Source organism: Canis lupus, chromosome 6 (genome assembly GCF_011100685.1).
Source record: "Canis lupus familiaris isolate Mischka breed German Shepherd chromosome 6, alternate assembly UU_Cfam_GSD_1.0, whole genome shotgun sequence".
NCBI classification, from domain to species: Eukaryota; Metazoa; Chordata; class Mammalia; order Carnivora; family Canidae; genus Canis; species Canis lupus.
Genome location: NC_049227.1, coordinates 58848443 through 58876084, shown reverse-complemented (window position 1 = coordinate 58876084; position 27642 = coordinate 58848443). Strand labels below are relative to the sequence as shown.

At 38.5% G+C, this 27642-nt stretch overlaps 1 long non-coding RNA gene across 1 annotated transcript in view; it reads left to right on the top strand.

Moving 5' to 3' along the window:
* Positions 1-5090: 5090 nt before the first annotated feature.
* The window catches only part of LOC102156495, a 34865-nt gene continuing 12313 nt past the window's right edge, over positions 5091-27642 (top strand). Inside the window, exons 1-2 of the long non-coding RNA XR_005361273.1 lie at positions 5091-5345; positions 21835-21962. This is a non-coding gene — a long non-coding RNA (uncharacterized LOC102156495). The remainder of the gene's footprint in view (positions 5346-21834; positions 21963-27642) is intronic.

The following is a 27642-nucleotide window of genomic DNA, read 5'->3' as shown; positions in this document are numbered from 1 at the left end:
AACTCTTGATTTTGGCTCGGGTCATGATCATAGGGTTGTGAGATCCAGCCCTGCATTGGGCTCCATGCTGGGTGTGGAGCCTGCTTAGGATTCTTTCCCTTAGCCCCTCCCACCTCTCTAAAATGGTACTGATTCAATTTTTTTTTTATAAGACAATTTGGAGTTCCTCTTTAATTTTTAAACAGTTACAGTAGTTTGTATTTTTTCAGGAATTTGCACATTTTACCAAATGTGTTATTGAATTTGTTCATAATATTCCTTGCTACCTTTTAAATCTCTGCAGCCTCTGTACTTATGCCCTGTTTCTTTCCTAGTGTTATTTTGTGTCTTTTTTCTTAAGTCTTGATAGTTTATTATTCCTTTTAGAGAAACAACTTTTGATTTAATTCATATTCTTAATTATTGTTTTGTCTTCTACTAATCTCTGCTTTTACCTTTATTATTGCCTTTTTAATATTTTACTTTGGCTTTTTTTCTCCAAACATTTATGTTCATGGCTTATTTTTTTCGACCATTTTCAAAACCATAATATAAGCATTCAAGATACAAGTTTACTCCAAATATCATGTTAGCTGCCTTGTACTACTTTTGAAATATAGCGTTTTAAAAACTGTTAAGTATCAGTTATTTCCATTTAGTTTCTTCTTTTACTCATGAGGTAAATAGCAGTGTATTTTTTAATTTTCAGGAATTTGTATTATTGCTATAACAATATCTGATCTAATTCTATTGTAGGCTATGTAATACCAGTTGATATCAGTTTTTATTTTAACTTGTTGAGACTCACATTAGATCTGGCCACCTTTTAAAATATTCCTTGTGTACTCAAAAAGACTATGTATTGTTCACCTGTTAGGAGCAGTGTTTTATATGTATGATTAAACTTGTTGCTTATGTTGTTCAAATACTCTATTATTACTGATTTCTTGGCAGAGTTATCAATAGTGACAAAATCGCAACAAGATGATAGATTTTTCAGTTTCTCTTTATTGCTCTATCAATTTTTTCTTTAAATATTTTGAAGCTACCTTTGCCAGGTACACAAAATTAGAATTGTTGTGTCTTCCTGGTAAATCTAAACAATATATAGTGATCATCCTTATCTATACTATGCTTACTACCTTAAAGTCTATTTTGTCTGATATTAATATAGCTACATTAACTTTCTTCTGCATATTATATCTTTATTCACTTAAAAAAATTTTCTAATTGTTTCCTTATGTTACTTGTATATAGCTTATATACAGTTTGGATTTGTATGTTTTATTTAGTCTGATAATTTAACTTTAAGCTTACAACTCCAGTCTATTTACATATATCATGATTACTCATATATTTGGATTTATTTTAGCACCTTGTATTGTGATTTGTTTTGTCTTGCTCTAATTGTTTTAAATTTTCCTTTTCCTCCCATTCTTTCAGATTGAGATCTCCTCCCCATTGAATTTTTCTCTTCTTTAATTTGCAAGTTATGTATTTTATTTTTATTCTTTTTGTTATTAACCTAAAATTTTAGTATGCTTATACATCTTAAATTTATAATTTCAGTCAGTAGCTTTATCTTTATCTCAAACAATGTAAGGTTATTAGAATTTTTACATTCTACTTTCATGCCCCATTTATATGCTACTGTTGTCTAGAAATTTAGTTCAAACTTATTTCTTTAACTCTCTAAATTGGACATCATCGTTACTGTTTTATGTATTGTTCACCTTTATAATGTCCCTACCAATTCTTCTGGTCTTTCAGAATTTCCTTTTGGAATCCCTTTCCTTCTTCCCAAAGAACTTCCAGGAGTCTTTGAGAATTCCTAAAGTGAGGATCTGTTTGTAGTACATTCTTTTGGTTTGTCTCCCATCTCCTAAAATGTTAATTGGATTCTCTGGGGTGGAAGAGAGGGACTCAATGAAAGGAAATTTTGACAGCTCAAAACTTCTTTACTGCTACAGATGGTTACAGGATCCCCTTTGTTTTCCCAAGACAGTGACAGGGCCCTTGAAGGAGATGCTTTTATAAGTTTGACCAAAACACTCTAGGGCCAGGTTTCTCAGCTTTGGCACTACTGATGATTTTACATGTTGGACAAATAGATCTTTGCTATAGTGAGTGGGCTTTTCTATACATCTATACATTGTAAGATGTTTAGCATCATCTTTGGCCTCCATGTACTAGATGGCTTCATGTGGGATAACCAAAAATGTCTCCACATATTGGCAAATATCCTCTGGAGACCAAAATTGTCCATGGTTCAGGAGTAGTTCTGTGTAACACTCTTTACTGTTTCCTCTCAGTTGTGCCCTAAGTCAGTTGAGGATCTTCACATTTGCTTATTTGTAATGGAGCAAATACCATCTGCATCAAAGAAATTAAAACAAAAAATATATATAGTGGCTTACTTATTACATACATATATACACACATATACATATATATATCACATACTATACACACACACACATATATATATATATACACACACACAAAAATATATAGAGGAAGAGAGAGAGAGAGTCAGATTTTCAATGGTTTACCAAAAGGTAAGTAAATGGGAAGCAGGAGGACCAGGTGCAAAATGTACACACGCATACCTTAAGAGATTGGTAAGAATTGTTTATTGAGAGCTTGTACCTCTTTAATGACAGTGCCTCCCAGTTTCTTCTAACTTGTTGCCATGTAAGAATTTGAGCCCGTGTTGCCAAATATTCTAATTTTTTCAGAGGTCACAAGATTCTTGTGTGTGTGTGATATATTCATACAATGTTCCTGCTTTTACATATAGATCTATGATTTATTAAAACACAGAGAAAATTGCACATTTGTGGGCTGTAGGACTTCATACTGCAACCTCTGGCTTCTACCAGGCACATAATTGTTGCTCAGTAAGTGTTAGTTTTCCATTCTATCTCTTGTACTCTGGAGAACCAAGGTCACCCACTCAGTTTAGTTCCCAGCAACTTGTTATCCCAGCATTCTTTATGGAGCTTAGGCAACTTAACACAACATTTCTGATTCTACCTGTATCACCATTGCCTCTTTTTGTGTAGAGAAATAGTTTCTTTACTGAAGCTCAGCTAGTATTTAATTGATCGTTAGATCACTCAATACGCATACCCTTTAGGTACTGCCTAAGGAAAGATTAATTTTCAGCCCCAGGAAAGATTTAAAATGGGAAATTCCAGGCCATGCTAATGTGACTAAGGCTTTACCTCAGAAGTAGCAAATCTGGAGAATTAAAAATGAACCCCGTTTTGGCAAAAGAAGCACAATGGTGCTGTTTCTAAATAGTAGAAATTTTTAAAACAAAAAGGAAGAAATCCAGTGTATTATATAAGATTGAACAATACAAATAGTAAAAGTAGAAAGTTGAGAGTGGTAGTAAAGAGGAGCATGGAAAATACAAAAAAGGGTTAGGACTCCAAAGTGCAAAAGGTAAGCATATTTATGTGAGTTTGACAGAGATTAAGGAAAGAAATGAGAAAGGGGAAGAAAACATGTGGTGAGGAAACAAGCATAGTGCGAGGTGGTTTGCTTACATTAGCCAATTATGCTAATGCTCTTAACCAATTGCAAGTAGATGTTATTATTCATTTCTGAAGGGGGTCACAAAGATTAAGCAACATGTTTGTCATGACACAACTGGCAGGTGGCATAGAAGTATTCATATTTGAGCAAAACCTGGTCCTACAATAGGCCTAGCAGGAGATTCCTAACCTGGAAACAGCCTCTTATACCCCTCTCACTAACCTGAAATTATAGGCAAAATGTTGTGTTTTTGAGGTCCATCATTATTCTAGGAAATAGTTAACAATTTCAAGTAGACTTAAAAAAAAAAAGAAAAAAATGATTGAGACCCTCTACTTTAAAAACACTGGAGTCTTAGTCCAAAAAAATTCCTCTCCATATTTTCTGTAATGATACAGAAAAACATACTACCTATTTACTTGAAAATTGAAAAAAAGAATTGTTTCCTACTTACAAGTACTTTCCAAAGCGAAAGACATGACAAATCAATAGCAAATCATTTTCTTTCCTTCGCCAAATACATGAAGTGAGAAGCCACCAAGTCTGTTGAATAGGGCTGGCTAGGAACAGAGATTTAAGCCCTTGTGTAGTTTGTGAATTCCTGAAATTGCAATCTTGAAAAATACAATTGGACTCCATTGCCTTATCTTTTAATTGCCCTTGTGAATGCTAACTACTGGTCTACCTAACTCAAGGCAAAACAGAGTGGTATAATTCCAGAGTGAGAAGTGCCTTTTCTGGGTATCTGGTCCAACCACTTCATTGAAAAGAGATGGGTTACTTCCTAGGGCACTTGAGACCAAAGCCCACTGAGACCTAACTTGTGTTCAATACTGTTTCCATGACACTATGCTGTGTTCCATGTCAACACTGGAAAGATGCTTCAGAGAAACTAATTTCAGTTTCATTCATTCCTGTCATCAGCCATCGAGCCCCCATTATTGAAGGTGACCTGAGATACTTTGTCCCAGGTAAACTGAGAGAAGTTTAATAGTATGTCTACCATGTGCTGAAACTGTTCTAACTGAAATTTAGAACTCTGCTTCATGGAAGCTGGGTTATTCAAGTGGGCCACAATCTTCTACCCCACAAGAAGCTTTATTATCTTTTATTGGCTACCTACTGAATGAAGAAACACAAAAAAGTGGGAAGAAAGAGTTAAAAAAATTGAAGTCATGGTGCCTGCCCACATGGAGTATGAAATTAACAATGGAAAGAACTATATGTCAGAAGCTATATTGCTCAACTGTATATCCATGACCTAAACAAATGGGAGTTCTGCAAAACATTACATTAGGACTTCTCTACAAATGAGTTCAAGAAAGAAATTCCTTGAAACTCTGAGCTATGTTAGAGATTATCCATGAAGTCAGCTGCTAAGTTCTGAAACAGGTAAGCCCTAAGAACAGCCTTTTTGCATGTCCCACAAGGGCATTTAAAAATAATCCCTACTTCTTGCCCATTCTCTACACCCAGAACATGGTAGGTGACTTTGACCCTGTTGCCTTGCCAGCACAGGGCTTAAGAACATCTTACCCTGCATCACAATGACCCAGAAGGCTGCTTAGTTCCGATTATTTCTCACACTCAGCCTCCATCTTTGTAGACTCTTCCATGCCCTTTATTTGAGTACAGGCCAATCTCTTTCACTAGGCTATAAGCTCCCCTGAGGGTAGGGACTCTGTTTTACCTGTCTTGGTATTCTCAGCATCTTATAAAGTGCCTGGAACATTGGAAAAGCCCCCACACCTCTTTAGAAAATTGTACTGAATTTAAATGTGGAAGGAATAAGCAGAGTAAGGAAGAAAAAACATCCAGAAGAGGTAAGCTTATTTCTCAAGTAGAAAAACTGAGATGTAGAGAGATAAAATACTAGTCCAAAGTTGCTTGGTATTAAAATAGATAAAATGTGCAAGTCTACAAAACTAAGTCTATACACTTAAATTGCAGTTTCTGATTTACACAGAAGACCACCCATCTGGTTTCAGGGTAAAAAGTCTGCTTTTTGAATTTTTAAATAGAAACAAACTATAAATACACAACTCTTGATAAAAAAGAGAATGAGACATAATAATTGATGAAAACAGTATACTAGAATAATCAACTATGTGTCAATTTCAGCTCTTTCAATGACAGCCCAATCAATGAATCTGTCTTGGCAGATAATTACTTGCTGTATCCTTAGCTCATAAAGTGATCAATAAAGTCAAATGTCCAGTTTAATATTTTACATTTAATGATTACATAATAACCAGGCAGCAGAATATATGTTGAGGAAGATTAATGGAAGGATTAGACATAGTGCCAATACTTTTTCCCCCCCTTTAATTAGTGAAGCCCTAATGCAAAATTCAAAATATGCTGAATTGAAGCCTTTCTTTCTTAGCACTCTGAGAAGCAACTGAAATTATGTTTAGAGATTTGGTTATTGAGTTTCTAATTACCTAGTAATTCAAATGCTTCTTGAAATTCATTACGAGTCTTGCCCATCCTTCTGGCTGAGGAGTTGGTTTGGTGAGCCCAAGTGACTGTACTTTTTCAGTGGGAGACAGCGTTCATCTTTTTCAGACCCTCAGAGGAAAAGGAGCCTTGTTCAAGTTCTCTGGCCTGGCTGTGCTATTGGTCAGGTAGTGATGTTCCAGGGGAATTGTGGGCTGACTGTTCTTGTGGTCAAGTTCCTCCGAGCCCTGCTTGCCCTTGCTCACTTGCCATGAACTTGGCTTCACTAAAAATTCACCACAAATCAATTTTGTCAGTTTCCATTATTTTGTTGTTCACCAAGGAGTAGCCCAGGCAGGTGTTGAATAATTCATGGTGGCGGTGGTGTTGATCCTGCTTTCTGAGTAAGAAAAATCTGAAGCCCCAGTAGGCCTCAGTCTGTGAGTCAGTCCCCAGACATTGGAGTGCCTGCTTAGCACATGCTACTGGGCAGGGTAGGTTTAAATGCCTGTGTCACCTCTCTTTCTGGTTTCTTTGTGAATTACTTACACATCAGTAGGCATCAAGGAGGAGAGTTGCCAGGTTTGAACTTAATATAACATATGTAGACCTGGAAAAATAAGAATTATTGCCAAATTACTTAATTGGTCAGTGTTGAGCATTAGCAGACTCTTGCGTCTCTATGTGTTAGGACATAGGTGAAAAAGGAAAAGATATAGAAACAAGGAAATATATTTTATATGATAGATGCATGTGTCTATGTGAGACATAATGTTGGCTGCCAGGTAACCCAGAATAGAAAAGAATTATAACTATAGCCAAGAATTCACAAATCAATCGTGAATAAGCAAGCCATAGGCTGTGAGTTACCATCTCAAAGGCAGATTTCTCTGATTTTAAGATAAAAGATGTAGGCTGCAGTGCTCCCTCAAAGCCAACATTCTACACTATTGTATCAGTTAAAGTAAAAAAAAAAATCCAGGACAGAAAGGCAGGGAGTAAGGGTAGCTGGCTCCACAGGGAGAATGCAGGGGCAGCAGCACTGGGCTGATGACACTGCAGTCTGAGTGGTGGCCTTCAGCTGGTAGGTCCAGACCCCGGCTCTTCGGGGCACCCAGAAGTGAGTGGACACAGTGGGGGTTCAGGCTCTACTCTCTAGAGGCTGCGGCATATGTGCAGAATGTGTCAGTATGTTCATTTACAGTGAGACTCATAACTGCCATGGGGCCTGGGCCACTTAGATCTACAGGCAGAGTGTCCTCCCTGTGGAAAGCTCATCTGTGGAGCCACTCAAATCAGAAAGCTGCGTGGTAAAAGTAAACAGGTGGGACTACAGCAATGGAAAAGCTGCTGCACAGCAAAGGAGACTATTAGCAAAATGAAAAGGCAACCTGGTGATTGGGAGAAAATATTTGCAAACCATATACCTGATAAGTATCTAAAATATATATGAACACACAACTCAAAAGCAAAAACATCTACTGTTTTCTTAAAAAACTAAAATACAACAAACTACCATATGATCCAGCAATCCCTCTTCTGAGTATACAACCAAAGGACATGAAATCAGGATGTCAAAGAGATATCTGCACCCTCATGTGCACTGCAGCATCATTCACAATACCATGGTATGGAAACAACCCAAGTGTACATTGATGGATGAATGGACAAAGAAATTGTAAGAAATATCTCTAGATATAGTAGAATATTACTCAGCTTTAGGAAACAAGAAGATCCCACCACTTGTGACAACATGGATGAACCTGGAGGACATTATGTTAAATGAAGTAAGCCAGACACACAAAAATACTGATCTCAATTATATGTGGAATCTAAAAAAGTCAAATACATAGAACAGAAAAGAGGAGTGCAATTATTAGGGGTGGGGAAATAGAGAAATGGTGAGATTTTGGTCAAAGGGTACAAAGTTGCAGTTATTTAGGATGAATAAGTCTACAAATCTAAGGTACAGCATGATAACTACAGTTAATAATGCCATATTGAATACTGAATATTTGCTATGAGAATTTCAGGTGCTCTCATCACATACAAAAAATCGTAACTATGTGAGGAGATGATATGTTAATTAGCTTTATAGTAATAATTTCACAATATATATGTATGGTAAATCATGTTGGACACTTGAAGAATATACCATTTTAATTTAAAAAGATAAAGGAGGAGTAGAGAGGAAAAAATTGTGCGGTGAGCATAGTTTGGGAGAAGGGAATGGGATGGTATGGAGGGGCAGGACGTCCCACCTCTGGAAAAGCCTATTAAAGTATCCCAGTTTTAGCCAAGTGCATTCAAGTATACCTTTTCCTCCATGTCTAGAAGGCTATGAATAAACACTAAAAAGGTCTGTGATTTCCCCCTTTTATTTTTTAATTTTTGATTGTGGTAGAAACACGCAAAACTTACCATTTTAACTATTTGGGTTTTTTAAAAAAAGATTTATTATTATTTATTCATGAGAGACACAGACTGAGAGAGAGGCAGAGACATAAGCAGAGGGAGAAGCAGGCTCCTTGCAGGGAGCCCAATGTGGGACTTGATCCCCAGACCCAGGATCACGACCTGAGCCAAAGGCAGGTGCCCAACCGCTGAGCCACCCAGGCGCCTCACCATTTTAACTATTTGTAAGTGAATGGTTAAGTAGTGTTATGGATAATTTTATTGTGCAACCATCACCACATCTATCTTCAGAACTCTTTGCAAAACTAGAACACTTTTCTTATTAAATAATAACACACCATTCTCCTCCCAACTCCCAGTTCCTGGAAATCACCATTCTACCTCTGTCACTCTGAATTTGACTGTTCTAGATACTTCATATCAGTGGAGTCATTCAATATTTGTCTTTTCTTGATGGGCTTATTTCACTTAGCATAGTGTCCTCAAGTTATCCGTGTTTTGTAGCATATGTAGAATTTCCTTCCTTTTTTGAGCTAAATAATATTCCATTGTATTATAAATATTCCACGTTTTATTCATCCATTCATTTATTAATGGACACTCGGGTTGCTTCCACCTTTTGGTTGTTTTGAATAATGCTGCAATGAACATGGGTGTACAAATACCTTTTTGAGATTCCTTTCAATTCTTTTGGGTACATACCCAGAAGTGGGATTGCTAGACCATAATTTTCAATTTTTTGAGGAACTACCATACTGTTTTTCATAGTAGCTACACTATTGTACATTTCCTACCAACAATGCATCTAGGTCCTGATTACTCCGTATCTTTGTTCTTTTGTTTTGTTTTGTTTTGATAGTACTCATCCTAATGGATGTGAGGTAGTGTCTCATTATAGTTTTGATTTTTTTTTATAGTTTTGGTTTGTATTTCTCTAATGACTAGTGATATCAAACAGTTTTTCATGTGTTTGTTGGCCATCTGTATATCTTCTTTGAAAGAATGTTCAAACTTTTTGCCCATTTTTGAATTAAGTTACTGTTTTTTGTTAAATTTTGTTCTCTATTTTTCTAGATATTAATCCTCCCCTTTCAGATATATGATTTGTATTATCTTTTCCCATTTTTTGGGTTGCCTTTTTACTCTTTTGACAGTGTCTTTTAATGAACAACATTTAAAATTTTTCATTAAGTCTATTTTGTCTATTCTTTTGTTGCCTTTGCCTTTGGTGTCATATCCAAGCAATCACTGATAAATCCAAGGTTGTTCCCCTTTATTAACTGGACATTTTACTCTGAGATAACTGTAGGGTCACAAGTAGTTGTGACCAATTTCTTATAGTACAGAGAAATCTAGTGTTTTTCCTCAATGATAACACATGGCAAAACTCTAGAACAACACAGAACCAGGATATTAACATTGCTATAATAAAAATATAGTACATTTTCATCACCACAAAGATCTCCCCAGGTGTCCTTTTATAGCTACATCCATTTCCTCCACTGTCTCCCACTTCTTCTTAATTCTTGACAACCACTAATTGGTTCTCCATTTCAGTGATTTTATCCTTTTAAGAATATTATATACATGGAATCATATAGTGTATAACTTTTGGGATTGGCTTTTTTCACTCAGCAAAATTCTCTGAACATCTATCCAGGTTATCTTATGTATAATTAGTTTGCTCCCTTTTACTGCTGAATAGTATTCCACAGTATGGATGTGCTAGGATTTGTTGAACCATTCACCTACTGACAGACATCTGAGTTATTTCCAGTTTTTGGCTATGATAACAATGGGTGATATAATTATCAATATGGCTATAGGTTTTTGTGAACGTACATTTTTATTTTTCTGGGTTAAATGCCAGGAATATGATTGTTAAGTCATATACTAGTTGCATGTTTAGCTTTTTAGAAACTGCCAAACTATTTTCCAGAGGGCTGTACCATTTTACATTCCCACTAATGATGAACTGTGATGTTGAGCATCTCTCCATGTGTCTGTTGACCATCTATATTTCATATATACTAGATATTAGTCTTCTGTTGGATATGTGGTTTGCAAATATTTTCTCCTTGTGTGTAGTTTGTCTTTTCATTCTTTTAATAGGATCTTCCACAGAGTAAATGTTTTTAATTTTGATGAAGTCAAATTTATCATTTCCTTTTATGGATCATGCTCTTGGTGTCAAATATAAGAATTCTTTGCCTAAATCTAGATCCTAAAAATTTTCTTCATTTTTTTCTAAAAGTATTGGAGTTTAAAATTTTACATTAAAGTCTATGATCCATTTTGAGTTAATTTTTGTATAACATGAGATCCAGGTTGAAGTGTTTTTGTTGTTGTTGCTGTTATTTTGTCCAGGACAATTTTCTGATGAGTGCTTCAGCAGAGTGCTCCTCCGCGGGATTACTTTTTCACCCTCACCACATATTTTTCTGGGTTGGTCTATTTTAAGTTCCCTTTTCTGCTCCCTCAATCTGTGTCTCTCTATATATATCAAAACCATAAAGCTGATTATTATAGCTATATAAGTCTTGTAATCCAGTAGACCAATTCCTTACACTTTGTTCTTTTTCAAAACTGTTTTAGATATTCTTCTAGTTTGTCTTGCTAAATGCATTAGAATAATCTTACCTATGGTAAAAACCTTGCTGGGAGTTTGGCTGAATTGAGTTAAACTTGTCTTTCATTTGGAAAGAATTGACATCTTTACTATGTTTTCTTTTAATTCTGAAAATTATATAGCCCTCCAGTTATTTAGATACTTCATTTTTCTTCACCAGATTCTGTAGTTTTCAGCATACAAATCCTTTAAATGCTTAATTTATACCTAAGTATTGCATTTTTTGACTGATTGTAAATGGTATTGTATATTTAATTTTGTGTCCACATGTTCTTTGCTAGTACAAAGAAGCACAACTAATTTTCAAAGGCTTATTTTGTATCCTGAAACTGATGAACTGGTTAGCTCTTGTTTTTTTTGTTTTTTTGTTTTTTAATTTTTATTTATTTTTTGTAGTTCCCTTGAGATTTCTATGAAGAAAATCATGTCATGTGCAAATATTAAATGCCAAAATTGTTCAACTACACTATGTCCCTATTTATAACATAAGTATCTTAAATATTTCCTCTATGTTCATTTAGAACTGCATTGGACAGTAGTGTAATTTTTGCTTCAGTCAATAACCTGATTTAGAAAATTCAGGAGGGGAAGGAAAGGCATTTACCCCTATTTTTGCTTATTGTGGACTTCCTTCCTTCCTGATGTCCAAAATTCCTTCTTTTATCATTTTCTTTCTGTTTAGAGAACTTTCTTTAGTCATTCTTTTAAGATAGATCTGCTAGAGAAAGATTCTCTTAATTTTCCTTTCTGTGAGAATATCTTGATTTCCCTTTAATTCCTGAAGGATATTTTACTGAGTATAGGATTCTAGTTTCTTTTCTTTAGACATTTGAAAAATGTCACACCACTTCCTTCTGGCCTCCATTGGTTCAAATGAGAATATGCTATCACATTGCTATTCTCTCACAAAGCATTCATTTCTAAACCCTTAAGAGTTTTGTCTTTCTTAAAGATTTTATTTATTTGAGAGAGAAAGAGTGCTCAAGAGAGACAGAGCATGAGGCGGGAAGGGCACTGGGAGAGGGAGAAGGAGGCTCTCTGCTGAGAGGGAGCCTGATGTGGGGCTCCATCCCAGGATCATGGGATCAGGCCCTGAGCCAAAGGCAGATGGTTAATGGTCTGAGCCATCCAGGTGCCCGGAGTTTTCTTTGTTTTTAGTTTTCAGAAAGTTGATTATGATGTGTCTTATAGATTTCTTTGGGTTTATCTTGTTTGGGAATTATTTAGCTTCTTGAATCTGTAGGTTTATGCCTTTTGACAAATTTGGGAAGTTTTCAGTCATTGTTTAATTACTTTTTCAGCCCTGCTTTCTTTTCTGCTTCTGCAATTCTAATGACACAAATGTTAGATTATCTGTTATTGTTTCACATGTCCTTGAGACTCTCTTCATTTATTTTCCATCTATTTTCTCTCTGTTGTAGAGATTGAATAATCTCTATTTTTCTATCTTCCAGTTCATGGACTCTTTTCTCTTTCTCCTCTATCTTGCTGTTAAGCCCATTATTGAGTGTTAGATTTCTTCATATATATTATATTTCTTTACTGAAACATTCTATTTTTTTGCTGAGACTTTTTCATTTGTTTCAAGTGTGTTCATAATTGTTTATTGAAGATTTTTATTATGTGTGCTTTAAAATCTTTGTCTGGTAATTCTAACATCTCTTTCAACCTGATGTTGGCATCCATTAATTGTCTTTTTCATTCAGTTTCATGTCTTTCTGGTTCTTAATATGAGATTTCTAAATGAAGCCTAGGTGTTTCTATTATCGTTATGAGATTGTGGATCTTACTTAAAACTGTTTTAGTCTCCTCCTAATACCACTCTGACAGACTAAAAGAAGTCTAAGGTGCTGAAAGTAATTCAAATTTAAAAGTTGGCTTCATGGAACCATGGGAAGCTCATTATTACTAGGTAGGGGTGGAAGTCCAGGCTTCTTATTTGGCCTCCATTAACACCTATGGCAGGGGAGGGTCTTCTTAATTCTGCCAGGTGGGGTGAGAATTCTGGCTTCTCAGTAGGCCTTCATTGATCCCTCTTTTATGGCTCCCGATTTTCTAGTCTCAACACAGACTTTCCCCCTCCTATTTCCATATTTTTGTTTCACATACGTTAAAACCACTGACTGGGCTATTACTTTCTTTCATGCTGAGTGTTGCCTTGGTTAGAGTTTTAGAACCTGCACAGCCTGCTTTGACTCAAAAATATTCTGTTCTCTGCATATAGGGATTCTTGACTATAACATTTGGATTTTTGGATTTTTCTAGATCTTAATTCTAATAAGGCTATGTTATCCCCAGAAATTCTTGAATAGCTTACTCTACCCTTCTATATGCCAAATACAGTCTTCATTCTTAGGGTACTCTGCTGGTCTCTCCCCTTGTTAACATCTTCTAAAAAGGAAACTAAGAATCAATGACCCATCTTGAAGGTGAAGGAATCATAGTCATTCCATTCTCAAAGTCTCCATGTGATGCTACCTAGGAAAAGCTAGGAGTAAACATAAAATGCTTAGGGATGTAATTCTACATCACAGAAGTAAATGGAATCACTACTACAGTGTCCTCATCTGCAAGGAACACAAAACCTGGCTGTGCTGCATGTAGGGCAATATCCATGGATGCTGGTGCTAATAGTCAAGGAGAGCCTGAGTTGTCTCTGCCTCACTAGCGCTTAGCACATAGAAGCTCAGCTAATACTGTCTACGTTAACTGTTAAGGATCACAGTCTTACAGAGGATGGGGCAGAGACAGCAGTGGGAGTAGAATATTGTAATGCATAACTGTTATTTGTTAATTTTCTGTGTACTTCATTCACTCATTCTTTTATCAAGTATTAATGGAATACCCACTGTGCACTAAACACTGGGCTAGGGTCTGAGTGTCTTTAAGTTTGGTTCTCTGGGAAATAGACTTTGAGATAGAGACTTGTGTGCCTGAAATTTGCGGGGAGGATTTCCAGTATTATCTATGAGGGAATAGCAAAAGCAGAGGTAGGCAGGAGAGCTGGATAGAATTTGAGCGGTGATGCAGTTGCAAATGAGGACTTGGCTGATAGCATAGAGACTGGGGGCAAGTAAAGACTTCAGAGTTATCCTAAACTGAGGTAGTGAGGCTGGGCATCCACAATGACCAGTTGTTGGATGAGGTCAAATGCTTGGGCAGGCAGCTTTGTTCAGCTGTGTACAATTCCAGAAAAGAGGCTCAGCTGTGAGCTCACAGCAGGTAGCAATCCCAGAAGCCAGGGAACCTGGAGCCTTGTCCTGAGTGGGATCTGGATGGCACACCACGGCACCCACAAGAGGTTACAAATAGATGGATAGGACAGAATTTTTGTTCTCTTAAGAATTTATGGTTGGTATAGGTGAAACAGACCTGTAAACAAATAACTGTGATCAGCCATGATAAGTTTAAGGAGAGCAGTAAGTTAAAAATGCCATAGGAACTCCCCATCAGGGAGCAACCAACTCCTCTGGGTAGGTCGGGAGAGACCTGTCTTCAGCACAGCACTTGCTTTGCTCATTCTCATTTTGAAGGGAAAACTCCATGTCATCATGTTTCATGAAGTAGGTGATGAATTACAAAAGCTTGAATTTCCTTTGAAAGATAGGCTCTGTGCTTTGCCAAGTAAAGAAAAGTAAATCATGCATTAATGGAGCCAATATTTTCAGGGAGTTAGCACCACAGGCACCCTGAGCGCAGATCCAGCAAAGAAATAGGAAAAGGTGAGCATATGGGTTATGTGTAATGTAGAAAATAACCTTTTAAACTTTTATGCCCCTCTCTAGGGCAAGAATGCTATTCTTTAAAAGGTTAGTCTACTAGTACTACTACTAAAAAAAAAAAAAAAAAAAAAAAAAAAAAAAAAAAAAAGTACTACTTCATGTTTCATTCCAGAATCAATTTTTCTATTAAAAATAAATTGCACTTTAAGTAACCTGTGATATGTTCAGCTGGAGCTAGTGGCTAGATGAAACTTTTATGTCTGCAGTCCTGGTGATTTGGAAGGACTGTTGAACTACTCAGAACAGAATGTGCATGTCTCTGATCTTTCAAAACTTGAATTGCCCCCATCTAACCTTAATCCTAGTGGAATTTCACTGCTGTTTGATGGGTCTTAGGCCCCCAGTGGTTGCTTTGTGCCCAATGTTTTGTGATCATTAGGAAAATCCAGAGCTCTTCTCCTTTTTATCTCCATCAACAGAGGTTCACTGCCCTTTAGGAGTTAAGAGTTCAGTTGGAGAGTCACAGAAACATAAAACAACTGAAGAGTGATTCATAGGCGATATGTAAGCAAGTGTGGGCGTACTACAGAGAGCCCTTGAGAAGCTTAGAAGAATATAAGAAACCAGGAAGTTGTCTTAGAGGAGGCCAGCATGAAGCCAGATTTTGAAAGAGGTGGTAGACTAGTAGCAAGAGGATGTTGGGGCATTCAAAAGGGCAGGGGCAGCTAAACACAAGCCCAGGGGAGGAAATGACTAAGATGTCTGCAGGGTCTGGAGAAAGCAGGTCATACCTCCTTTTGGAAAACAATTTTCTTTGAGAAAGACCCAAACTTGGGGGTAATGAGAATAGTCAGACCCAGGGAAGCTTGTTACTCAAAATAACAAAGAAACCTCCATCTGTGACCTTGGATTCTTTTATCTATTTGCTCACTTCCTGAAGTAGTTATAAAGGGATCAAATGTGTGCTCTGATAAGAAGATTCTTGGCCTTAAGGGACAGCAAATTACCGGAAGGATGCTTTCTGGTTGAAAAGGATCTTAATGGCATTTAGTCCAAATATCCATCTGATACTTAAATTTCCTTAGCAATGAATGCCTCAATCATGTCTTCATTTATCTGGCACTTGAACTACTCTAGTGTAACAGAATTTACGAACTCTTTATACTTGAAATGAGGATAAAAGGCTAAGATCTATTGACTTGTGCCATATCTGGTGGACCATGGCCCTCATTCTGGGACAAGCCATGGGTCTTTATGTTGGGCAAATTTATGTCCATTCTTTTGGTAGAAATATTATAGTATGAACTAAATTTAGTTTCAAAAAAAGCCTGTTTGTTTGCTTTTCTTCCTCCATTGATCTTCATGCATCTGGGATTTGTTTGGACTCAAATGAAGGACCTCTTACTTGTCTTGATCATGTTCTATCATTTTAGATTCTATTCATTCTGAAAACCTATTGAGATTTTCTGGTTCAAATTCTTTCTTTAAATGTGTTTGCCATTTCTCCTGGCTTAGTGTAATTTGCAGATTTGATGAACAGTTCAATGAGTTAAATGATATAATTAATAATAAGGGTATAGCCAAAGAAAGGACCTTTAAGGTAGTAGGAAGAGAATGTTACCTTACGCGTTTACCTAATCCTAAAGCTGCAAGAGGGCCAAAGGCTAATCCAATAGATATACTCCAAAGAGGGAGGTGACTAAAGGGGGTAGGAGAGTCATGGAGAGGTGTGTTCTTTTGCCACAGATAAAACACTTCTCAGCAAGGATGTAAGCAGAAGAGGATGGCTTCCAGGTATTTCCTGGGCATTTATTATGTGCCAGGATAGAGCTAAGTACATTGTATACATTATGAGTTAAGTGTTCTCACCACCACTTTACATGTAAGGAAACGATGGCTTAGAGAGTTGAAATCACCTGTCACCCCCCTAGTGGAAGGAGTAGGGACAAAATTCCAACTCAAGTTTGTCTGACTTCAAAACATGCAGTTATAATTGCTGAACTATTGGAAGTTATTGTCTAGTCATGTGGCGATAGAACCAGAGAACCCCTGGGAAGTCCCAGGGAATGTGAGGACCCTTGGTCTCTTCATTGTGCATGTTCTGAGGTGTGTGAATAGAGAAGGATCTCTATTTGGCCTCTGTTTGGCTTGTGTTTTACTAATTAGCTTTTATAAGTAGAATTTCTCTGTTCCTCACTGGAAGTCCTAATTGTGTGATTAGAAATCACTCCAAATCAACTAATTGTGATGATACAAAGGATCATTTCACAGGAAGGGTCCTAATGGTGACCAAATTAGTGCTGAATATCCCAAGAACAGACAAGAAAGCATGAACCACAGAGAAGTTGAGTTCCTGCACTGGTTTCCTCCTAAGCAAAGGGTCTGAAACATGCAGAGTGCCCAGTACCTTCTTAGTACCCACGTCTCCTTGCTTAGATGGGTCATGGCTCGGTGTAGGGGCTCATCTCAGGGGCACTGGTGCTCCTGTCTCACCTTGACTTTCTTTTCTGGGTCTTATTAGAGGGTTTTCTGTTGAGACAAATGGCATCTCTTCTGTTTCTCCAGATTTTAAGCTCATATCCTTTGATTATCTAGAGGGAAAAAAAATCTTGATTGTGTGTGTGGGTGAAACGGCAGAGAAAAGAGTAGTCTGCCTGACAAATACATACCCTTTAGGCAGAGCCAAATCGCAGCTGCCTTTCCTCCTCCTCACTCTTTCATCTCAGCATTCCACCCTATAGTTTCTTACCAGAGACAGACAGATTGAAAAGATAAGTTAGGTTTGAGTTCTGCTTCCACTCCTTAATGGTTGTGTAGTCGTGAACAAATGATTTAATCTTAGCCTATTGCCTGATCTGTTAAAAAGGAACAATATCTATCTCGATGAAACTAAATGAGGTGAAACTAAATAGAACTTTCCGTAAGAGAAAAGGAGGTGAGTTGAATTCTGAAATCAGCAGACAATTCAAAGCAGGCCAGGCTAGGTGGAGGAGGGAAAATGCTGCTGCTGCTGCTGCTGCTGCTGCTGCTGCTGCTGCTGCTACTGCTGGCACTGATGATTAAGACAGAGAGGATGGAGGAAGCCAATAGCGAACATTTCTAAATATATAACTATGTGCCAGGCATTGGCCTACCCCTACACACATACCGTCTTATTTAACCTTCACAAGAGTCATCTGAGATGAATGTTGATTTTATATCCATTTTATAGATAAAGATAAGGGAATTTTAAAGACATTCCATATCTTTGACCAGGATCAATCAGCTATTAAACTGCTAAACCAGAAACCAAAGTGATCCCTGGCTTTTGCTCATTCAAGGTTTGCTGCATTTGCTTCTCAGCTGAAATCACAGTGAACATCAGAAACTACCCCTACCCCCAAGCCAGTGCTTGTCTTCTATGTCCCCCAACCCCTCCTACTGATCTTTGCACCCTTGGACCTAGTAGAAAAGGGAGTCTATATAATTTATCACAATTTTATCCCTCCATTTGAGAACACTATTTACATTCCTAAAAATATTTAATGCACTGAAAATGTATAATTTACAGTTAGGAGACTGAAATCCTATTCCCAGCGTCTCCATTAACTAGCAGTGTGGCCTTAGGCAAGTCAATCTTTTTAAGCCCCAGTTTCTCGTTTGTGAAATGACAACCACATAGCTTCTAGAATCCCTTTGCAGGATTCTTTAATTCTTTGATGCTACTCATGTATTCAGGAACACTTAGCCTAAGCTTGCAAAAATGACATTAGAAATATTTGAACCAAAGCATACCACCCAAGGAACAAACGCTGCGATTTCCGTTTTTATGACAAATATGAAAGACTTTTGCCTTGCCACTCTGGTTTTGGACATTCTATACCCTATTTGGGTGACCATACAATTTATTATCCAAATCAGGACACTTTGGGGAGTGAAAGCAGATGCTGTTAATAACTGCACCAGGACAGCAGGCATAACCAGGATCATCACCTTTTCCAGTGCTCCCTTTGTGGGTGCCCCGCCTCTTCTTCCTCTCCTCCCGGTCTCTTCCTTGGGCTGCAACAAGAGTGAAAGGCACCACAGACAGAGGTGTGAGCTCCCTCAGCCCCCTAATGGAGTGTTAAGTTCAAAGCCAAGGTGTGAGCATTTAAATGCTAACACTTAAGCAAGTTTGTCTGCAACAGAAACACCCTGTTTGAAGCTTATTCCCACTCTCATTTTTTTTTTTAAGATTTTAATTTATTTATTCATGAGAGACACAGAGAGATCAAGAGAGAGTCAGAGGCCCAGGCAGAGGGAGAAGCAGGCGCCATGCAGAGAGCCCAATGTGGGACTCAATCCCAGGACTCCAGGATCATGCCCTGGGCCGAAGGCAGACACTTAACCACTGAGCCACCCAGGTGTCCCCCCTACTCTCGGTTTAGAAACCATTTTGTATTGTTAATTTCCACTCCACTCAATCAGTAACTTGCTTATTATTTCTTTCTGCATTGCTTCATTTTAAATAATTCTTTGATTTTGTAATTGGCTTGGGGAACACCAAAAGGAGCCCAACCTTGGACCCCAACTAGGATGGAGCAAGGCCTTTGGTAATTTCCTGTGTCCTGTCTTGGTGTTCCCTACATGCTCTAGGAAATACGAGGGGTCAGCAAATAGGTTTTGTGGTAGTCAGTAAGCAAGTCCATTTAAAAATACAGTGATTCCATTCACAAATATAGTTCACATGAATATTTTGTTTTTGGAGGGAAATGTTGGTGAGCTCAGTGTGCTGTATCTGCGCTCTATCTACTGACAGTTAAGTTTGCCCCCTTTCTGGGGCCACATGAATCCACAGGCTTGATTTTTACTCCAAAACTATTCTTAAAAAGAGAAAATGGAGCCAGTTAAATTCTTGACTTAAAAAAATGCTATTATTATCAAATATCATATCTAAGTGCCTCACAAGTAACTATAATATACTTTTATTTGACTGAATTACCTTTTAAAAACAATTCTATATGGAATGCCTCCATTTCATTTTAGGTGAATGAAAGATCAAAATTTTAGCAAAGGAGTGAAAGACATGACTTTTTGCTATTAAAATAGTTTAGTGAATATAGTACTTGGTGACTCGTAGAAATTTTAATCAGTTTTGCATTGCTCAACTAAAATCTTCTCGCTTAATGGTATTTTCTATCACTAAAATCCCCTCTACATGGTTTCTATTTTTTAAAAGTATGATTTATTATCAGTGTTTGAACTCTAAGACTGCCTTTGAGATAATTTTCCCGCAATTGTGAACAGAAGATTGTTTTCTCTGCAGTTTGTAAGCTGATGGGTGCTCGGAGGTTTTCTTCTGCAGTTGTGGGAAAAGTATACTTTTTAAAATGCAGTTTTGCCAATTGCCAAAGGGCCAAGTGGAACAGGAGTTGATACAGTGTAAAATTAATAGCTTTAAAAAGGCTTACCACTCAAATCTTCTTTTTCTTCTGGAGCTCTCTGGGAGAGTCTGTGGGTGTGGTGGGCCCAAGGTAGGTAGAGTCTGATGAGTACTCAGGTCCTTGTCTGGTGTCCCTATGACAGGGCCAGCTGCCTAAGCCAAGGGCTCACTCTGCGCCTTCTCTGCCACTGAAGTAGTGCCTGATGTTACACAGGTTAGTCTCAAAAGAGAGATTAAAAAATAACATTTTGAAAGCATTATTTTTTAAACCACTCATTAAACTCCCTCAGATATCTTTTTTTTTTTTTAAACTGTGAGACTGATTGAGGTAGGAAAGATGAATGAAGCAGAGCATGAGCAGAGATTCACTGACTGCCCCAGGGAAGGAGGTGGTGTGGGCAGACTAGCAATGAAACCTGACCTGTGGTACAGGTGTGGAAATAATGTCACCTCAGGAGTCTAGGAGGCCACTAGAACCAGGCACCTGGGACTGGCTTGCGGGGTGGTCATGAGGTCTGGTCATTAGGTTTGTGTGTCCAAAAATTCTGAAGCATTATGGTCCCTAGGGGTAATTGGTTTCTTGGGGCTGCTCCCTGATGGCTGGATGCTCTAGAAGTTGCTCTCCATGGGGGAATGCAAAATAAGTAGTTTACATCAAGAATTGAAATCCTGGGATGTCTGGGTGACTCAGTGGTTGAGCATCTGCCTTCAGCTCAGGGTGTGATCCTGGGGTCCCAGGACTGAGTCCCGCATCAGTCTCCCTGCATGGAGCCTGATTCTCCCTCTGCCCGTGTCTCTGCCATTCTCTCTCTCTCTCTCATGAATGAATAAATAAAATCTTAAAAAAAAAAAAAAAGAATTGCAATCCTGTTGGCAGGTCTAAACGACGTGCCAAATTACAACCAGAAGGTTGAGGCCTGCAAGGGAAATGAGCATTAAATAGCTAAGAAGTCAAGGTTCCAACTCCATCTACGCCTTGTTGTGTGGCCTTGAGAAGTGATCTGACTTCTCTGGGACAAAGTCAATCCATCTATAGAATGGATAAACTGATAGAGTGAGAATTAAATGATATTTTGGAAAAAAAATACATAGGAAAATGGTTGCAATATGATAGGTACTTGATTCAATAGGAATCATTTTGGAGTTTTGTTCAGGACAGTGACTTTGATAATAAAAGGTTCATTCATCCCTCTCATTTTGGCCAACATTGATACAATTCATCACCACCATAAGAACACAGGGCACTCACAGTGTTAATTTATAGAAGTTGAGCTTAAGCTTTCTGGCTCTGGCTCCTTCTTTCAGTGAGGGCATTTTAACAGACGAGAGCTAATGGTGTTGAGAGCAAATGGGGAATTGCCTGATCTTGATGTTTCCTTCCAACCTATTCTAGTTTCTTAGCAGTTATCTTCACAAATTAGACCCATGTAAGAAAGTCTTGCTTTCTTTTTCATGCTTGATTTCACACATGTTCACAAATCTGCCCCGAGAGTTAGGCTTTTTATTCAGTGGCTCCAAGATCTCAGAGCTGGGCTCATTACCACGACATGCAAAGCCTGACATTATCCAGTCAGGACCAGGAGAGCTTGGGTAGAAGCAAAAATCAGTGGAGTGGATGTTCAGTATCTGGTGCCACTAATCATTCACATTCTCATTTCTTCAACAAATATTTATCGGACATTGACTATATACAGGCTTTGTTCTAGGAGCTGAAGATTCACGGGTTGACAAAGGGATCTTTCATTCTGGTGGGAGAGACAGATAAGAAAGCAAGAGAGGAAACACAGAAAGGAATAAATCAGCATATAAGAGCTACACAGAGAATTAAAATAAGGTGAGTGGTTGTGGAATAATGACTTCAGACAAGGCAGTCAAGGGAGGTCTCTCTGTGGGGGGAAATATAAGCTAAGCCCTGAATCAAAAGGAGGACAGAGACATGCATTGAGTGTGAGGGACACTGAGGCAGAGGCTACCATTAATGCAGAAGCTCCCAGGTGGGCACCAGCAGGGTACCTGTGAGGACCAGACCAAAGCCCAGGGTGGCTGGGAGAGTTCAAGAAAGGTATAGAAGAGGCAGTCAGGGTCAGGTCAGTGGGGGCTTTGTAGCCAAAGTAAGAAGGTTGGAGTATTTGCTAAATGTGATGGGAAGCCACTAGAAGGTTTTAAGCAGAGAATGACAATACTGGATTTATATTTAATAAGTAAGCCACTCTGAGTGCTATGTGCAAAAGGATTATAGATAATAAGAGGAAGCAGGGAAACGATTGCAATATCCTTGGCAGGAGATGCTGGTTGCCTAGACGGTGGAGGGACGTGGTCGGTTCTGGGATCTGTCTGGAGGCAGCATCGTGAGGACTTGCGGATGGGCTGGATGTGGAGAATATGGGAAAAGGGAGAAATCAAGGAGGACTCCTATGTACTTGGCCTGTGGAGCGGCATGGAAGGTGCCATTTCCGGAGATGAGGGAGACAGGAGGAGGAATGGCTTTACAGAAGAAATAGCAAGTAACTGCTCTGAGAGCACTCTTGTAGATTATTCATGCTTCCTGGGGGGGAACTCACTATTGCCACCTCTCCATGAGTATGTACTCACTTCCAGGCCCACTCTGCCTTGCTCTACCTTGAAGCCAAGATGAATAGAAGACACTCCCCAAATTTGAAAACCCTCACCTGTATTTAGCCTTTAGGTGAAAGGAGAAATTGAAGAAAAGATTCATACAATTAAGGATTAAAAAAAAGATTTTATTTACTTATTCATGAAATACAGAGAGAGAGAGAGAGGCAGAGACACAGGCAGAGGGAGAATCAGGCTCCATGCAAGGAGCCCGATGAGGGACTCGATCCTAGGACCCCAGGATCACTCCCTGAGCCAAAGGCATACACTCAACCCCTGAGCCACCCAGGCATCCCTGAGGTTTTATTTTTATTTTTTTTAATAAATTTATTTTTTATTGGTGTTCAATTTACCAACATACAGAATAACACCCAGTGCTCATCCCGTCAAGTGCCCCCCTCAGTGCCCGTCACCCAGTCACCCCCGCCCTCCTCCCCTTCCACCACCCCTAGTTCGTTTCCCAGAGTTAGGAGTCTTTATGTTCTGTCTCCCTTTCTGATATTTCCCACACATTTCTTCTCCCTTCCCTTATATTCCCTTTTACTATTATTTATATTCCCCAAATGAATGAGACCATATAATGTTTGTCCTTCTCCGATTGACTTACTTCACTCAGCATAATACCCTCCAGTTCCATCCACATTGAAGCAAATGGTGGGTACTTGTCATTTCTAATGGTTGAGTAATATTCCATTGTATACATAAACCACATCTTCTTTATCCATTCATCTTTCGATGGACACTGAGGCTCCTTCCACAGTTTGGCTATTGTGGCCATTGCTGCTAGAAACATTGGGGTGCAGGTGTCCCGGCATTTCATTGCATCTGTATCTTTGGGGTAAATCCCAACAGTGCAAATGCTGGGTCGTAGGGCAGGTCTATTTTTAACTCTTTGAGGAACCTCCACAATTTTCCAGAGTGGCTGCACCAGTTCACATTCCCACCAACAGTGTAAGAGGGCTCCCTTTTCTCCACATCCTCTCCAACATTTGTGGTTTCCTGCCTTGTTAATTTTCCCCATTCTCACTGGTGTGAGGTGGTATCTCTTTGTGGTTTTGATTTGTATTTCCCTGATGGCAAGTGATGCAGAGCATTTTCTCATGTGCATGTTGGCCATGTCTATATCTTCCTCTGTGAGATTTCTGTTCATGTCTTTTGCCCATTTCATGATTGGATTGTTTGTTTCTTTGGTGTTGAGTTTAAGAAGTTCTTTATAGATCTTGGAAACTAGCCCTTTATCTGATATGTCATTTGCAAATATCTTCTCCCATCCTGTAGGTTGTCTTTTAATCTTGTTGATTGTATCCTTTGCTGTGCAAAAGCTTCTTATCTTGATGAAATCCCAATAGTTCATTTTTGCTTTTGTTTCTTTTGCCTTCGTGGATGTATCTTGCAAGAAGTTACTGTGGCCGAGTTCAAAAAGGGTGTTGCCTGTGTTCTCCTCTAGGATTTTGATAGAATCTTGTCTCACATTTAGATTTTTCATCCATTTTGAGTTTATCTTTGTGTATGGTGAAAGAGAGTGGTCTAGTTTCATTGTTCTGCATGTGGATGTCCAATTTTCCCAGAACCATTTATTGAAGAGACTGTCTTTCTTCCAGTGGATAGTCTTTCCTCCTTTATCAAATATTAGTTGACCATAAAGTTCAGGGTCCACTTCTGGGTTCTCTATTCTGTTCCATCGATCTATGTGTCTGTTTTTGTGCCAGTACCACACTGTCTTGATGACCACAGCTTTGTAGTACAACCTGAACTCTGGCATTGTGATGCCCCCAGATATGGTTTTCTTTTTAAAAATTCCCCTGGCTATTTGGGGTCTTTTCTGATTCCACACAAATCTTAAAAATTTGTTCTAACTCTCTGAAGAAAGTCCATGGTATTTTGATAGGGATTGCATTAAATGTGTAAATTGCCCTGGGTCACAGTCACATTGACATTTTCACAATATTAATTCTGCCAATCCATGAGCATGGAATATTTTTCCATCTCTTTGTGTCTTCCTCAATTTCTTTCAGAAGTGTTCTGTAGTGTTTAGGGTATAGATCCTTTACCTCTTTGGTTAGGCTTATTCCTAGGTATCTTATGCTTTTGGGTATAATTATTAATGGGACTGATTCCTTAATTTCTCTTTCTTCAGTCTCATTGTTAGTGTATAGAAATGCCACTGATTTCTGGGCATTGATTTTGTATCCTGCCATGCTACCAAATTGCTGTATGAGTTCTAGCAATCTTGGGGTGGAGGCTTTTGGGTTTTCTATGTAGAGTATCATGTCATCGGCGAAGAGGGAGAGTTTGACTTCTTCTTTGCCAATTTGAATGCCTTTAATGTCTTTTTGTTGTCTGATTGCTGAGGCTAGGACTTGCAGTACTATGTTGAATAGCAGTGGTGAGAGTGGACATCCCTGTCTTGTTCCTGATCTTAGGGGAAAGGCTCCCAGTGCTTCCCCATTGAGAATGATATTTGCTGTGGGCTTTTCGTAGATGGCTTTTAAGATGTTGAGGAATGTTCCCTCTATCCCTACACTCTGAAGAGTTTTGATCAGGAATGGATGCTGTATTTTGTCAAATGCTTTCTCTGCATCTAATGAGAGGATCTTGGATCTTGGTTTTGGTTCTTGGTTTTTCTCTTGCTGATATGATGAAACACATTGATTGTTTTACGGGTGTTGAACCAGCCTTGTGTCCCGGGGATAAATCCTATTTGGTCATGGTGAATACTTTTCTTAACGTACTGTTGGATCCTATTGGCTAGTATCTTGTTGAGAATTTTTGCATCCATGTTCATCAGGGATATTGGTCTGTAATTCTCCTTTTTGGTGGGGTCTTTGGTTTTGGAATTAAAGTGATGCTGGCCTCATAGAACGAATTTGGAAGTACTCCATCTCTTTCTATCTTTCCAAACAGCTTTAGTAGAATAGGTATGGTTTCTTCTTCAAACGTTTGATAGAATTCCCCTGGGAAACCATCTGCCCCTGGACTCTTGTGTCTTGGGAGGTTTTTGATGACTGCTTCAATTTCCTCCCTGGTTATTGGCCTGTTCAGGGTTTCTATTTCTTCCTGTCCCAGTTTTGGTAGTTTGTGGCTTTCCAGGAATGCGTCCATTTCTTCTAAATTGCCTAATTTATTGGCGTATAGCTGTTCATAATATGTTTTTAAAATCGTTTGTATTTCCTTGGTGTTGGTAGTGATCTCTCCTTTCTCATTCATGATTTTATTAATTTGAGTCTTCTCTCTCTTCTTTTTAATAAGGCTGGCTAATGGTTTATCTATCTTATTAATTCTTTCAAAGAACCAACTCCTGGTTCTGTGGTTCTGTTCCACAGTTCTTCTGGTCTCGATTTCGTTGAGTTCTGCTCGAATCTTTATTAACTCTCTTCTTCTGCTGGGTGTAGGGTCCATCTGCTGTTTTTTCTCTAGCTCCTTTATGTGTAAGGTTAGCTTTTATATTTGAGTTCTTTCCAGTTTTTGAATGGATGCTTGTATTGCGATGTATTTCCCCCTTAGGACTGCTTTTGCTGCATCCCAAAGATTTTGAATGGTTGTATCTTCATTCTCATTAGTTTCCATGAATCTTTTTAATTCTTTCTTAATTTCCTGGTTGACCCTTTCATCTTTTAGCAGGATGGTCCTTAACCTCCACGTGTTTGAGGTCCTTCCAAACTTCTTGTTGTGATTTAGTTCTAATTTCAAGGCATTATGGTCTGAGAATATGCAGGGACGATCCCAATCTTTTGGTATCGGTTCAGACCCGATTTGTGACCCAGTATGTGGTCTATTCTGGAGAAAGTTCCATGTGCACTTGAGAAGAATGTGTATTCAGTTGAGTTTGGATGTAAAGTTCTGTAGATATCTGTGAAATCCATCTGGTCCAGTGTATCATTTAAAGCTCTCGTTTTGGGATCCCTGGGTGGTGCAGCGCTTTGGCGCCTGCCTTTGGCCCAGGGCACGATCCTGGAGACCCAGGATCGAATCCCACGTCGGGCTCCCGGTGCATGGAGCCTGCTTCTCCCTCTGCCTATGTCTCTGCCTCTCTCTCTCTCTCTGTGACTATCATAAATAAATAAAAATTAAAAAAAATAAAAATAAAAAAATAAAGCTCTCGTTTCTTTGGAGATGTTGTGCTTAGAAGACCTATCGAGTATAGAAAGAGCTAGATTGAAGTCACCAAGTATAAGTGTATTATTATCTAAGTATTTCTTCACTTTGGCTATTAATTGATTGATATATTTGGCAGCTCCCAAATTCGGGGCATATATATTGAGGATTGTTAAGTCCTCTTGTTGGATAGATCCTTTAAGTATGATATAGTGTCCCTCTTCATCTCTCACTACAGTGTTCGGGGTAAATTTTAGTTTATCTGATATAAGGATGGCTACCCCTGCTTTCTTTTGAGGACCATTCGAATGGTAAATGGTTCTCCAGCCTTTTATTTTCAGGCTGTAGGTGTCCTTCTGTCTAAAATGAGTCTCTTGTAGACAGCAAATAGATGGGTCCTGCTTTTTTATCCAGTCTGAAACCCTGCGCCTTTTGATGGGGTCATTAAGCCCATTCACATTCAGAGTTACTATTGCAAGGTATGAGTTTAGTGTCATCATGATATCTATTCAGTCCTTGTTTTTGTGGATTGTTCCACTGAACTTCTTCTTAAAGGGGAATTTTAAGAGTCCCCCTTAAAACTTCTTGCAGAGCTGGTTTGGAGGTCACATATTCTTTCAGTTCCTGCCTGTCTTGGAAGCTCTTTATCTCTCCTTCCATTTTGAATGAGAGCCTTGCTGGATAAAGTATTCTTGGTTGCATGTTCTTCTCATTTAGGACCCTGAATATATCCTGCCAGCCCTTTCTGGCCTGCCAGGTCTCTGTGGAGAGGTCTGCTGTTACCCTAATACTCCTCCCCATAAAAG